This window comes from Oncorhynchus mykiss, chromosome 21 (assembly GCF_057628025.1).
Source record: "Oncorhynchus mykiss isolate SJ-2025 chromosome 21, ASM5762802v1, whole genome shotgun sequence".
Lineage (NCBI taxonomy): Eukaryota > Metazoa > Chordata > Actinopteri > Salmoniformes > Salmonidae > Oncorhynchus > Oncorhynchus mykiss.
Window position 1 is genome coordinate 58,302,501 of NC_143042.1, and position 14,386 is coordinate 58,316,886.

Here is a 14,386-nt window from a genome sequence, read left to right on the forward strand (position 1 = left end):
TATTAAGCAACACACACAAACAAAGTGAATAATTGTAGTGGATACAGTGCATTCAGAAAGTATTCAAGACTCCTTCCTCCTGGCCTCAGCCTTACTCTAAAATTGATTAAATACATTTTTACCCCTTTTTCTCCCCAATTTCGTGGTATCCAATTGTTGTAGTAACTACTATCTTGTCTCATTGCTACAACTCCCGTACGGGGCTGAATGCGTCCTCCGATACACAACCCAACCAGCCGTACTGCTTCTTAACACAGCGCGCATCCAACCCGGAAGCCAGCCGCACCAATGTGTCGGAGGCTACACCGTGCACCTGGCAACCTTGGCTAGCGCGCACTGCGCCCGGCCCGCCACAGGAGTCGCTGGTGCGCGATGAGACAAGGACACCCCTACCGACCAATCCCTCCCTGACCCGGACGAAGCTAGGCCAATTGTGCGTCGCCCCACGGACCCCCCCCCCGGTCGCGGCCGGTTACGACAGAGCCTGGGCGCGAACCCAGGGACTCTGATGGCACAGCTGGCGCTGCAGTACAGCGCCCTTAACCACTGCGCCACCCGGGAGGCCAATAAAACATTTTCCATCATCAATCTACACACAATGTCCCATATAATGACAAAGCAAAAACAGGTTTTTAGAAATTTTTGCAAATGTATAAAAAGTTTTAAAAAACAGTATTCAGACCCTTTGATATGAGACTCGAAATTGAGCTCAGGTGCATCCTGTTTCCATTGATCATCCTTGAGATGTTTCTACAACTTGATTGGAGTTCACCTGTGGTCAATTCAATTGATTGGACATGATTTGGAAAGGCACACACCTGTCTATATAAGGTCCCACAGTTGACAGTGCATGTCAGAGCAAAAACCAAGACTTGAGGTCAAAGGAATTGTCCGTAGAGCTCAGAGACAGAATTGTGTTGAGACACAGATTTGGGGAAGGGGACCAAAAAATATCTGCAGCATTGAAGGTCCCCAAGAACACAGTGGCCTCCATCATTTGTAAATGGAAGAAGTTTGGAACCACAAAAATTCTTCTTAGAGCTGGCCTCCCGGCCAAATTGAGAAATCGGGGGAGAAGGGCATTGGTCAGGGAGGTGACCAAGAACCCGATGGTCACACTGACAGAGCTTCAGAGTTCCTCTGTGGAGATGGGAGAACCTTCCAGAAGGACAACCATCTCTGCAGCACTCCACCAATCAGGCCTTTATGGTAGTGGCCAGACGGAAGCCACTCCTCAGTAAAAGGCACATGACAGCCCATTTGGGAGTTTGATAAAAGGCATCTAAAGGACTCTCAGACCAGGAGAAACAAGATTCTCTGGTCTGATGAAACAAAGATTGAACTCTTTGGCCTGAAGAGGAGAGGATCTGCAGAGAAGAATGAGAGAAACTCAACAAATACAGGTGTGCTAAGCATATCTAAAAAATACTTGAGGCTGCATTTGCTGGGTCTGAATACTTACCAGTCAAAAGTTAGGACACACTTACTCATTCCAGGGCTTTTCTTTATTTTTACTATTTTCTACATTGTAGAATATTAGTGAAGACATCAAAACAATGAAATAACACATATGGAATCATGTAGTAACCAAAAAAGTGTTAAACAAATCAAAATAGATTTTGTATTTGAGATTCTTCAAAGTAGCCACCCTTTGCCTTGATGACAGCTTTTCACACTCTTGGCATTCTCTCAACCAGCTTCATGAGGAATGCTTTTCAAACAGCCTTGAAGGAGTTCCCACATATGCTGAGCACTTGTTGGCTGCTTTTCCTTCACTCTGCGTTCCAACTCATCCCAAACCATCTCAATTGGGTTGAGGTCTGGTGATTGTGGAGGCCAGGTCATCTGATGCATCCCCCCATCACTCTCCTTCTTGGTCAAATAGCCCTTACACAGCCTAGAGGTGTGTTTTGGGTCATTGTCCTGTTGAAAAACAAATGATAGTCTCACTAAGCACAAAACAGATGGGATGGCGTATCGCTGCAGAATGTTGTGGCAGCCATGTTGGTTAAGTGAGCCTTGAATTCTAAATAAATCACAAAGTGATTCACCAAAAAAAAAAAATACAACATCACCTCCTCCTCCATGCTTCACGGTGGGAACCACACATGCGGAGATCATCTGTTCACAAAAACATAGCGCTTGGAACCAAAAATCTCAAATTCGGACCAAAGGACAGATTTCCACTGGTCTAATGTCCATTGCTCGTGTTTCTTGGCCCAAACAAGTCTCTTCTTCTTATTGATATCCTTTAGTAGTGGTTTCTTTGCAGCAATTCGACCATGAAGTCCTGATTCACGCAGTCTCCTCTGAACAGTTGATGTTGAGATGTCTGTTACTTGAACTCTGGGAATTATTTATTTTGGCTGCAATCTGAGTTGCTGTTAACTCTAATGAACTTATCCTCTGCAGGAGAGGTAACGCTGGGTCTTCCTTTCCTGTGGCGCGTCATGAGAGCCAGTTTTATCATAGTGCTTGATGGTTTTTGCGACTGCACTTGAAGAAACTGTCAAAGTTCTTGACATTTTCCGGATTGACTGACCTTCATGTTTTAAAGTCATAATGGACTGTCGTTTCTCTTTGCTTATTTGAGTAGTTCTTACCATAATATGGACTTGGTATTTTACCAAATAGGGCTATCTTCTGTATACCACCCCTACCTTGTCACAAGACAACTGATTGCGTCAAACGCATTAAGGAAAGACATTCCACAAATTAACAAGAAACACCTGTTAATTGAAATGCATTCCAGGTGACCTCATGAAGCTGGTTGAGAGAATGCCAAGAGTGCAAAGCTCTCATCAAGGCAAAGGGTGTCTACTTTGAAGAATCTCAAATCTAAAATATATTTTGATTTGGTTAATACTTTTTTGGTTACTACATGATTCCATGTGTTATTTAATAGTTATGATGTCGTCAATATTATTCTACAATGTAGAAAATAGTACAAATAAAGAAAAACCCTGAATTGAGTTGAGTAGGTGTTTCCAAACTTTTGACTGGTACTGTTTGTAAATGTGATATTTCCTTTAGTTTTTATACATTTGCAAAAATCTCTAAAATCCTGTTTTTGCTTTGACATAATGGGGTATTGTGTTTAGATTGATGGGGGGAAAAGAACAACTATTTAATCCATGTTAGAATAAGGCTGTAACGTAACAACATGTGGAAAAGGGGAAGGGCTCTGAACACCTTTCAGAAAGCCCTGTATGTGAGAATGTGGCTGAGACAGTGTGTGTGTTTTTGATTTACTATTTTTGTGGATACCAGAGGTCCTCACAAGGAGAGCAAAACAAGAAACATTCGGACAAGTGGAGACATTTTGCCGGTCCCCAAAAGGAAAGATTCTATTTTAGGATTAGGGGTTTTAGGGTTAGGGTTAGAATTAAGGTTAGGGTTAGGAGTAGGGGATAGGTAGAGTTTTAGGATTAGGGGTTTTAAGGGTTAGAATTAAGGTTAGGGTTAGGAGTAGGGGATAGGTATAGGATTAGGGGTTTTAAGGGTTAGGGTTAGAATTAAGGTTAGGGTTAGGAGTAGGGGATAGGTAGAGTTTTAGGATTAGGGGTTTTAAGGGTTAGGGTTAGAATTAAGGTTAGGGTTAGGAGTAGGGGATAGGTAGGGTTAAGGTTAGGGTTAGGAGTAGGGGATAGGTATAGTTTTAGGATTAGGGGTTTTAAGGGTTAGGGTTAGAATTAAGGTTAGGGTTAGGAGTAGGGGATAGGTATAGTTTTAGGATTAGGGGTTTTAAGGGTTAGGGTTAGAATTAAGGTTAGGGTTAGGAGTAGGGGGGGATAGGTATAGGATTAGGGGTTTTAAGGGTTAGGGTTAGAATTAAGGTTAGGGTTATGAGTAGGGTTAGGTAGAGTTTTAGGATTAGGGGTTTTAAGGGTTAGGGTTAGAATTAAGGTTAGGGTTAGGAGTAGGGGATAGGTAGGGTTAAGGTTAGGGTTAGGAGTAGGGGATAGGTATAGTTTTAGGATTAGGGGTTTTAAGGGTTAGGGTTAGAATTAAGGTTAGGGTTAGGAGTAGGGGATAGGTATAGGATTAGGGGTTTTTAGGGTTAGGGTTAGAATTAAGGTTAGGGTTAGGAGTAGGGGATAGGTATAGTTTTAGGATTAGGGGTTTTAAGTAAAGGTTTAGGGTGAAGTTTAGGGTTATGGTTAGGAACAATAGAGTTTTGCATGGAAATCAATTATTTGGTCCCCACAAGGATAGCAATACAAAACTGTGTGTGCAGCATATGGCTGATATAGCACTTTCCACTGAGTCGGCTTCAGCTCCAGACAGACTGGCCAAGAGACTGAGGACAGAAACATAATACCCTCACACTGAGTCAGCTTCAGCTCCAGACAGACTGGCCAAGAGACTGAGGACAGAAACATAATACCCTCACACTGAGTCAGCTTCAGCTCCAGACAGACTGGCCAAGAGACTGAGGACAGAAACATAATACCCTCACACTGAGTCAGCTTCAGCTCCAGACAGACTGGCCAAGAGACTGAGGACAGAAACATAATACCCTCACACTGAGTCGGCTTCAGCTCCAGACAGACTGGCCAAGAGACTGAGGACAGAAACATAATACCCTCACACTGAGTCGGCTTCAGCTCCAGAGAGACTGGCCAAGAGATTGAGGACAGAATATGTGACGTGTGTGTGTTCTGTATATGTGAAGTGTGTGTTGTGTATGTGTGAGGGGAGATGGCCTGTGTGTGTGTTGTCAGGTTGAATATCTCCCCCTGGTGACAGGGACTTGTAACAACCAACTAGAAATCTGACTGACAGAACAATAGAGACTAATGACTGAATGGATGTAAAACTCTGAATGCCATCTTTGGGACGTTAACTCTGACGTCATCCCATTGAAGGTCAAATGTAAAAAGGTTAGGCTACGGAAAGCACAAACCCTGGATGGATGGATAGAGGGATATATGGATGGAATAGATAGATACAGGTAACACCAACATAAAGTGTTTTAATAGGGCGTTGGGCCACCAACCAGAACAGCTTCAATGAGCCTCGGCATAGATTCTATAAGTGTCTGGAAATCTATTGGAGGGATGTGACATCATTCATCTATGAGAAATTGCATCATTTGGTGTTTTGTTGATGGAAAACGCTTTCTCAGGCACCGTTCCGAATCTCCGATAAACCCCCTATACTCTGTTGAGACACCCTTTAAACCTCCTATACTCCGTTGAGACACCCTTTAAACCCCCTATACTCCGTTGAGACACCCTTTAAACCCCCTATACTCTGTTGAGACACCCTTTAAACCCCCTATACTCCTTTGAGACACCCTTTAAACCCCCTATACTCTGTTGAGACACCCTTTAAACCTCCTATACTCCGTTGAGACACCCTTTAAACCCCCTATACTCCGTTGAGACACCCTTTAAACCCCCTATACTCCGTTGAGACACCCTTTAAACCCCCTATACTCCTTTGAGACACCCTTTAAACCCCCTATACTCCGTTGAGACACCCTTTAAACCTCCCTATACTCTGTTGAGACACTCTTTAAACCTCCTATACTCCGTTGAGACACCCTTTAAACCCCCTATACTCCGTTGAGACACCCTTTAAACCCCCTATACTCCGTTGAGACACCCTTTAAACCCCCTATACTCCTTTGAGACACCCTTTAAACCCCCTATACTCCGTTGAGACACCCTTTAAACCACCTATACTCCGTTGAGACACCCTTTAAACCTCCCTATACTCTGTTGAGACACTCTTTAAACCTCCCTATACTCCGTTGAGACACCCTTTAAACCCCCTATACTCTGTTGAGACACCCTTTAAACCCCCTATACTCTGTTGAGACACCCTTTAAACCCCCTATACTCTGTTGAGACACCCTTTAAACCCCTTATACTCTGTTGAGACACCCTTTAAACCCCCTATACTCCTTTGAGAACCCACTTTCAAATTCACTGTGATCTCATTCTAAACATGGTAGCCAAAATAATGGACAACTGGCCATGTTTATACATGGGATGTTCATTGCTTAATTAACTCAGGAACCACACCTGGAAGCACCTGGTTTCAATATACTTTGTATGCCTCGTTTACTCAAGTGTTTCCTTTATTTTGGCAGTTACCTTTAAATAGATATATAGATACACTACATAGCCATAAGTATCTGGACACGTGCTTATCAAACATCTCATTCCAAAATCATGCTATAACAGCCTCCACTCTTCTGGGAAGGCTTTCCACTAGATGTTGGAACATTGCTGCTATAACAGCCTCCACTCTTCTGGGAAGGCTTTCCACTAGATGTTGGAACATTGTTGCTATAACAGCTTCCACTCTTCTGGGAAGGCTTTCCACTAGATGTTGGAACATTGCTGCTATAACAGCCTCCACTCTTCTGGGAAGGCTTTCCACTAAATGTTGGAACATTGTTGCTATAACAGCCTCCACTCTTCTGGGAAGGCTTTCCACTAGATGTTGGAACATTGCTCTGGGGACTTGCTTCCATTCAGCCACAAGAGCATTAGTGAGGACGGGCACTGATGTTGTGTGATTAGGCCTGGCGTTCCAATTCATCCCAAAAGTGTTCGATGGGGTTGAGGTCAGGACTCTGTGCAGGCCAGTCAAGTTCTTCCACACCGATCTCCACAAACCATTTCTGTATGGACCTCACTTTGTGCACGGGGGCACTGTCATGTTGAAACAGGAAAGGGCCTTCCCCAAACTGTTGCCACAAAGTTGGAAGCACATAATCGTCTAGAATGTCATTGTATGCTGTAGCGTTAAGATTTCCCTTCACTGGGACTAAGGGGCCCAAAACATGAAAAACATCCCCAGACCATAATTCCTCCTCCACCAAACTTTACAGTTGGCACTATGCAAATGGGGCAGGTTGCGTTCTCCTGGCATCCACCAAACCCAGTTTAGTACGTCGGACTGCCAGGTGGTGAAGCGTGAATCATGACTCTAAAGAACACATTTCCACTGCTCCAGTCCAATGGTGGTGAGCTTTACACCACTCCAGACGGCGCTTGGCAATTAGCATGGTGATCTAAGGCTTGTGTGTGCGACTGCTCGGCCATGAAAAACCATTTCATGAAGTTCCCAACAAACAGTTATTGTGCTGACGTTGCTTCCTGAGGCAGTTTGGAATACAGTAGTGAATGTTGCAACCGAGGACAGACAATTTTTACGCTCTAAGCGCTTCAGCCCTCTGCGGTCCTGTTCTGTAAGCTTGTGTGGCCTACCATGTCGCGGCTGAGCCGTTGTTGCTCCTAGATGTTTCAACTTCACAATAACAGCACTTACAGTTGACATGGGCAGCTCTAGCAGGGCAGACATTTGACTTGTAGATAGATAGATAGATAGATAGATAGATAGATAGATAGATAGATAGATAGATAGATAGATAGATAGATCCACTACCATTCAAAAGTTTGGGGTCACTTAGAAATGTCCTTGTTCTTGAAAGAAAAGCACATTTTTTGTCCATTAAAATAACATCAAATTGATCAGAAATACAGACGTTTACAAGTCCTCAACTGGCAGCTCCATTAAATAGTACCGGCAAAACGTCAACGTCAACAGCGAAGAGGCGACTCCGGGATGCTGGCCTTCTAGGCAGAGTTGCAAAGAAAAAGCCATATCTCAGACTGGCCAATAAAAATAAAAGATTAAGATTGGCAAAAGAACACAGACACTGGACAGAGGAACTCTGCCTAGAAGGCCAACATCCTGGAGTCGCCTCTTCACTGTTGACGTTGAGACTGGTGTTTTGCAGGTACAATTTAATGATACTGCCAGTTGATGACTTCTCAAACTAGACACTCTAATGTACTTGTCCTCTTGCTCAGTTGTGCACCGGGGCCTCCCACTCCTCTTTCTAATCTGGTTAGAGCCAGTTTGAGCTGTTTTGTGAAGGGTGTAGTGCACAGCGTTGTACGAGATCTTCAGTTTCTTGGCAATTTCTCGCATGGAATAGCCTTCATTTCTCAGAAAATGAATAGACTGACGGGTTTCAGAAGACAGGTCATTGTTTTTGGCCATTTTGAGCCTGTAATCGAACCCACAAATACTGATGCTCCAGATACTCAACTAGTCTAAAGAAGGCCAGTTTTATTGCTTCTTTAATCAGAACAACAGTTTTCAGCTCTGCTAACATAATTGCAAAAGGGTTTTCTAATGATCAATTAGCCTTTTAAAATGATAAACGTGGATTAGCGAACACAACGTGCCATTGGAACACAGGAGTGATGGTTGCTGATAATGGGCCTCTGTACACCTATGTAGATATTCCATTAAAAATCAGCCGTTTCCAGATACAGTAGTTATTTACAACATTAAAAAGTGATTTTCCTTCAAAAACAAGGACATTTCTAAGTGACCCCAAACTTTTGAATGGTAGTGTATATACTGTATAGAGATAGATAGAACAATAGATAGAACAACGGACAGACAGAATATAATTTATGCTATGAAATGGGCAGTTCCCCCTCCTAGCAAATAGCTGACAAAACAATTCAAGCTTGTTTTGAAAAATATATATTTGAATGCACCATCAGTCATGAGTGTAGTTGAGTGTAGTTGTTTTTAGGCTAACGTTAACTAGATAAGTAACTAGCATTTGGAACGACGGCAAAGATTTTTTAGAACAAACCCGCATTTGGGAGTAAACTTGAGGTAAATGTCTAATAAATGCCTAAGCATGTATCAATAGAAGAGTCACCTGAAGCTTGAGAGGAATGGAAGACACAGTAGGAAGGCAGTGAGGCAGAGGGCTTGTAATGTGGACGACCGGCTAGCTACTACTCTCAACTCTAGCTCGGATACTCATGATGATGTATTGGTTGATCTAACTATAACTAGACTACTAGTGATGATGTATTGGTTGACCTAGCCACCTGTAATTATCAGCCGGTTGACCTAGCCACCTGTAATTATCAGCCGGTTGACCTAGCCACCTGTAATTATCAGCTGGTTGACCTAGCCACCTGTAATTATCAGCTGGTTGACCTAGCCACCTGTAATTATCAGCCGGTTGACCTAGCCACCTGTAATTATCAGCTGGTTGACCTAGCCACCTGTAATTATCAGCCGGTTGACCTAGCCACCTGTAATTATCAGCTGGTTGACCTAGCCACCTGTAATTATCAGCCGGTTGACCTAGCCACCTGTAATTATCAGCCGGTTGACCTAGCCACCTGTAATTATCAGCCGGTTGACCTAGCCACCTGTAATTATCAGCCGGTTGACCTAGCCACCTGTAATTATCAGCTGGTTGACCTAGCCACCTGTAATTATCAGCCGGTTGACCTAGCCACCTGTAATTATCAGCTGGTTGACCTAGCCTCCTGTAATTATCAGCCGGTTGACCTAGCCACCTGTAATTATCAGCAGGTTGACCTAGCCACCTGTAATTATCAGCTGGTTGACCTAGCCACCTGTAATTATCAGCCGGTTGACCTAGCCACCTGTAATTATCAGCCGGTTGACCTAGCCAATTGTAATTATCAGCCGGTTGACCTAGCCACCTGTAATTATCAGCCGGTTGACCTAGCCACCTGTAATTATCAGCAGGTTGACCTAGCCACCTGTAATTATCAGATGGTTGACCTAGCCACCTGTAATTATCAGCTGGTTGACCTAGCCACCTGTAATTATCAGCTGGTTAACCTAGCCACCTGTAATTATCAGCTGGTTGACCTAGCCACCTGTAATTATCAGCTGGTTGACCTAGCCACCTGTAATTATCAGCTGGTTGACCTAGCCACCTGTAATTATCAGCTGGTTGACCTAGCCACCTGTAATTATCAGCTGGTTGACCTAGCCACCTGTAATTATCAGCTGGTTGACCTAGCTACCTGTAATTATCAGCCGGTTGACCTAGCCACCTGTAATTATCAGCCGGTTGACCTAGCCACCTGTAATTATCAGCCGGTTGACCTAGCCACCTGTAATTATCAGCCGGTTGACCTAGCCACCTGTAATTATCAGCTGGTTGACCTAGCCACCTGTAATTATCAGCTGGTTGACCTAGCCACCTGTAATTATCAGCTGGTTGACCTAGCCACCTGTAATTATCAGCTGGTTGACCTAGCCACCTGTAATTATCAGCTGGTTGACCTAGCCACCTGTAATTATCAGCTGGTTGACCTAGCCACCTGTAATTATCAGCCGGTTGACCTAGCCACCTGTAATTATCAGCCGGTTGACCTAGCCACCTGTAATTATCAGCCGGTTGACCTAGCCACCTGTAATTATCAGCAGGTTGACCTAGCCACCTGTAATTATCAGCAGGTTGACCTAGCCACCTGTAATTATCAGATGGTTGACCTAGCCACCTGTAATTATCAGCTGGTTGACCTAGCCCCCTGTAATTATCAGCTGGTTGACCTAGCCACCTGTAATTATCAGCTGGTTGACCAAGCCACCTGTAATTATCAGCTGGTTGACCTAGCCACCTGTAATTATCAACTGGTTGACCTAGCCACCTGTAATTATCAACTGGTTGACCTAGCCACCTGTAATTATCAGCTGGTTGACCTAGCCACCTTTAATTATCAGCTGGTTGACCTAGCCACCTGTAATTATCAGCCGGTTGACCTAGCCACCTGTAATTATCAGCCGGTTGACCTAGCCACCTGTAATTATCAGCCGGTTGACCTAGCCACCTGTAATTATCAGCCGGTTGACCTAGCCACCTGTAATTATCAGCCGGTTGACCTAGCCACCTGTAATTATCAGCCGGTTGACCTAGCCACCTGTAATTATCAGCCGGTTGACCTAGCCACCTGTAATTATCAGCCGGTTGACCTAGCCACCTGTAATTATCAGCCGGTTGACCTAGCCACCTGTAATTATCAGCCGGTTGACCTAGCCACCTGTAATTATCAGCTGGTTGACCTAGCCACCTGTAATTATCAGCTGGTTGACCTAGCCACCTGTAATTATCAGCTGGTTGACCTAGCCACCTGTAATTATCAGCTGGTTGACCTAGCCACCTGTAATTATCAGCTGGTTGACCTAGCCACCTGTAATTATCAGCTGGTTGACCTAGCCACCTGTAATTATCAGCCGGTTGACCTAGCCACCTGTAATTATCAGCCGGTTGACCTAGCCACCTGTAATTATCAGCTGGTTGACCTAGCCACCTGTAATTACCAGCCGGTTGACCTAGCCACCTGTAATTATCAGCTGGTTGACCTAGCCACCTGTAATTATCAGCCGGTTGACCTAGCCACCTGTAATTATCAGCCGGTTGACCTAGCCACCTGTAATTATCAGCCGGTTGACCTAGCCACCTGTAATTATCAGCCGGTTGACCTAGCCACCTGTAATTATCAGCCGGTTGACCTAGCCACCTGTAATTATCAGCCGGTTGACCTAGCCACCTGTAATTATCAGCTGGTTGACCTAGCCACCTGTAATTATCAGCCGGTTGACCTAGCCACCTGTAATTATCAGCTGGTTGACCTAGCCACCTGTAATTATCAGCTGGTTGACCTAGCCACCTGTAATTATCAGCCGGTTGACCTAGCCACCTGTAATTATCAGCCGGTTGACCTAGCCACCTGTAATTATCAGCTGGTTGACCTAGCCACCTGTAATTATCAGCTGGTTGACCTAGCCACCTGTAATTATCAGCTGGTTGACCTAGCCACCTGTAATTATCAGCTGGTTGACCTAGCCACCTGTAATTATCAGCTGGTTGACCTAGCCACCTGTAATTATCAGCTGGTTGACCTAGCCACCTGTAATTATCAGCCGGTTGACCTAGCCACCTGTAATTATCAGCTGGTTGACCTAGCCACCTGTAATTATCAGCTGGTTGACCTAGCCACCTGTAATTATCAGCTGGTTGACCTAGCCACCTGTAATTATCAGCTGGTTGACCTAGCCACCTGTAATTATCAGCTGGTTGACCTAGCCACCTGTAATTATCAGCTGGTTGACCTAGCCACCTGTAATTATCAGCCGGTTGACCTAGCCACCTGTAATTATCAGCCGGTTGACCTAGCCACCTGTAATTATCAGCCGGTTGACCTAGCCACCTGTAATTATCAGCCGGTTGACCTAGCCACCTGTAATTATCAGCTGGTTGACCTAGCCACCTGTAATTATCAGCTGGTTGACCTAGCCACCTGTAATTATCAGCTGGTTGACCTAGCCACCTGTAATTATCAGCTGGTTGACCTAGCCACCTGTAATTATCAGCTGGTTGACCTAGCCACCTGTAATTATCAGCTGGTTGACCTAGCCACCTGTAATTATCAGCTGGTTGACCTAGCCACCTGCAATTATCAGCCGGTTGACCTAGCCACCTGTAATTATCAGCCGGTTGACCTAGCCACCTGTAATTATCAGCCGGTTGACCTAGCCACCTGTAATTATCAGCCGGTTGACCTAGCCACCTGTAATTATCAGCAGGTTGACCTAGCCACCTGTAATTATCAGATGGTTGACCTAGCCACCTGTAATTATCAGCTGGTTGACCTAGCCACCTGTAATTATCAGCTGGTTGACCTAGCCACCTGTAATTATCAGCTGGTTGACCTAGCCACCTGTAATTATCAGCTGGTTGACCTAGCCACCTGTAATTATCAGCTGGTTGACCTAGCCACCTGTAATTATCAGCTGGTTGACCTAGCCACCTGTAATTATCAGCTGGTTGACCTAGCCACCTGTAATTATCAGCTGGTTGACCTAGCCACCTGTAATTATCAGCTGGTTGACCTAGCCACCTGTAATTATCAGCCGGTTGACCTAGCCACCTGTAATTATCAGCCGGTTGACCTAGCCACCTGTAATTATCAGCCGGTTGACCTAGCCACCTGTAATTATCAGCCGGTTGACCTAGCCACCTGTAATTATCAGCTGGTTGACCTAGCCACCTGTAATTATCAGCTGGTTGACCTAGCCACCTGTAATTATCAGCTGGTTGACCTAGCCACCTGTAATTATCAGCTGGTTGACCTAGCCACCTGTAATTATCAGCAGGTTGACCTAGCCACCTGTAATTATCAGCTGGTTGACCTAGCCACCTGTAATTATCAGCTGGTTGACCTAGCCACCTGTAATTATCAGCTGGTTGACCTAGCCACCTGTAATTATCAGCTGGTTGACCTAGCCACCTGTAATTATCAGCTGGTTGACCTAGCCACCTGTAATTATCAGCTGGTTGACCTAGCCACCTGTAATTATCAGCTGGTTGACCTAGCCACCTGTAATTATCAGCCGGTTGACCTAGCCACCTGTAATTATCAGCTGGTTGACCTAGCCACCTGTAATTATCAGTTGGTTGACCTAGCCACCTGTAATTATCAGCTGGTTGACCTAGCCACCTGTAATTATCAGCTGGTTGACCTAGCCACCTGTAATTATCAGCTGGTTGACCTAGCCACCTGTAATTATCAGCCGGTTGACCTAGCCACCTGTAATTATCAGCTGGTTGACCTAGCCACCTGTAATTATCAGCTGGTTGACCTAGCCACCTGTAATTATCAGCTGGTTGACCTAGCCACCTGTAATTATCAGCTGGTTGACCTAGCCACCTGTAATTATCAGCTGGTTGACCTAGCCACCTGTAATTATCAGCCGGTTGACCTAGCCACCTGTAATTATCAGCTGTTGTCAAAGCCGAAATGAGTATTTTTTAAATGTAACATAGTATAATACTTTATACTCAAACGGCCTACTATTTAAGAAGCGAGTATGGGTATTAGGACACGGACATTGCAATCATGAGAGCCTGTTAAAATGGAAACCGGAAAAACAAAACAGACTAAACTGAATTTTGAAAAAAAACCTAAACAACCTTTTTATAGGGCCCTATGCATTGTCCTTTTTTGCACTAACACTCTTGCATGTACTCTACCCACACACTCACACTTACAGTGACACCCCAACACACACATATAACACGTGCACACATGCATACTGATGCCACACACACTCACAGCATATACTGCTGCTACTGTCTATTATCTATCCTGTTGCCTAGTCACCTTACCTACAGTCACCCTACCTACAGTATACTGCTGCTATTGTCTATTATCTACCTATATGTACATATAATTAGCTTGTACCCCTGCACATTGCCTTGGAACTGGTATCCCGTGTATACAGCCATGGTATTTGGACTGAACTGGTATCCCGTGTATATAGCCATGGTATTTGTACTGAACTGGTATCCCGTGTATATAGCCATGTTATTTGTACTGAACTGGTATCCCGTGTATATAGCCATGGTATTTGTACTGAACTGGTATCCCGTGTATATAGCCATGGTATTTGTACTGAACTGGTATCCCGTGTATATAGCCATGGTATTTGTACTGAACTGGTATCCCGTGTATATAGCCATGTTATTTGTACTGAACTGGTATCCCGTGTATATAGCCATGGTATT

General features: G+C 44.5%; 1 protein-coding gene across 1 annotated transcript in view; it reads right to left on the reverse strand.

The window, feature by feature from the left end:
* Positions 1 to 14,386, reverse strand: part of LOC110503296 (uncharacterized) — a 46,562-nt gene that overhangs the window by 2,401 nt on the left and 29,775 nt on the right. The window lies entirely within an intron of this gene.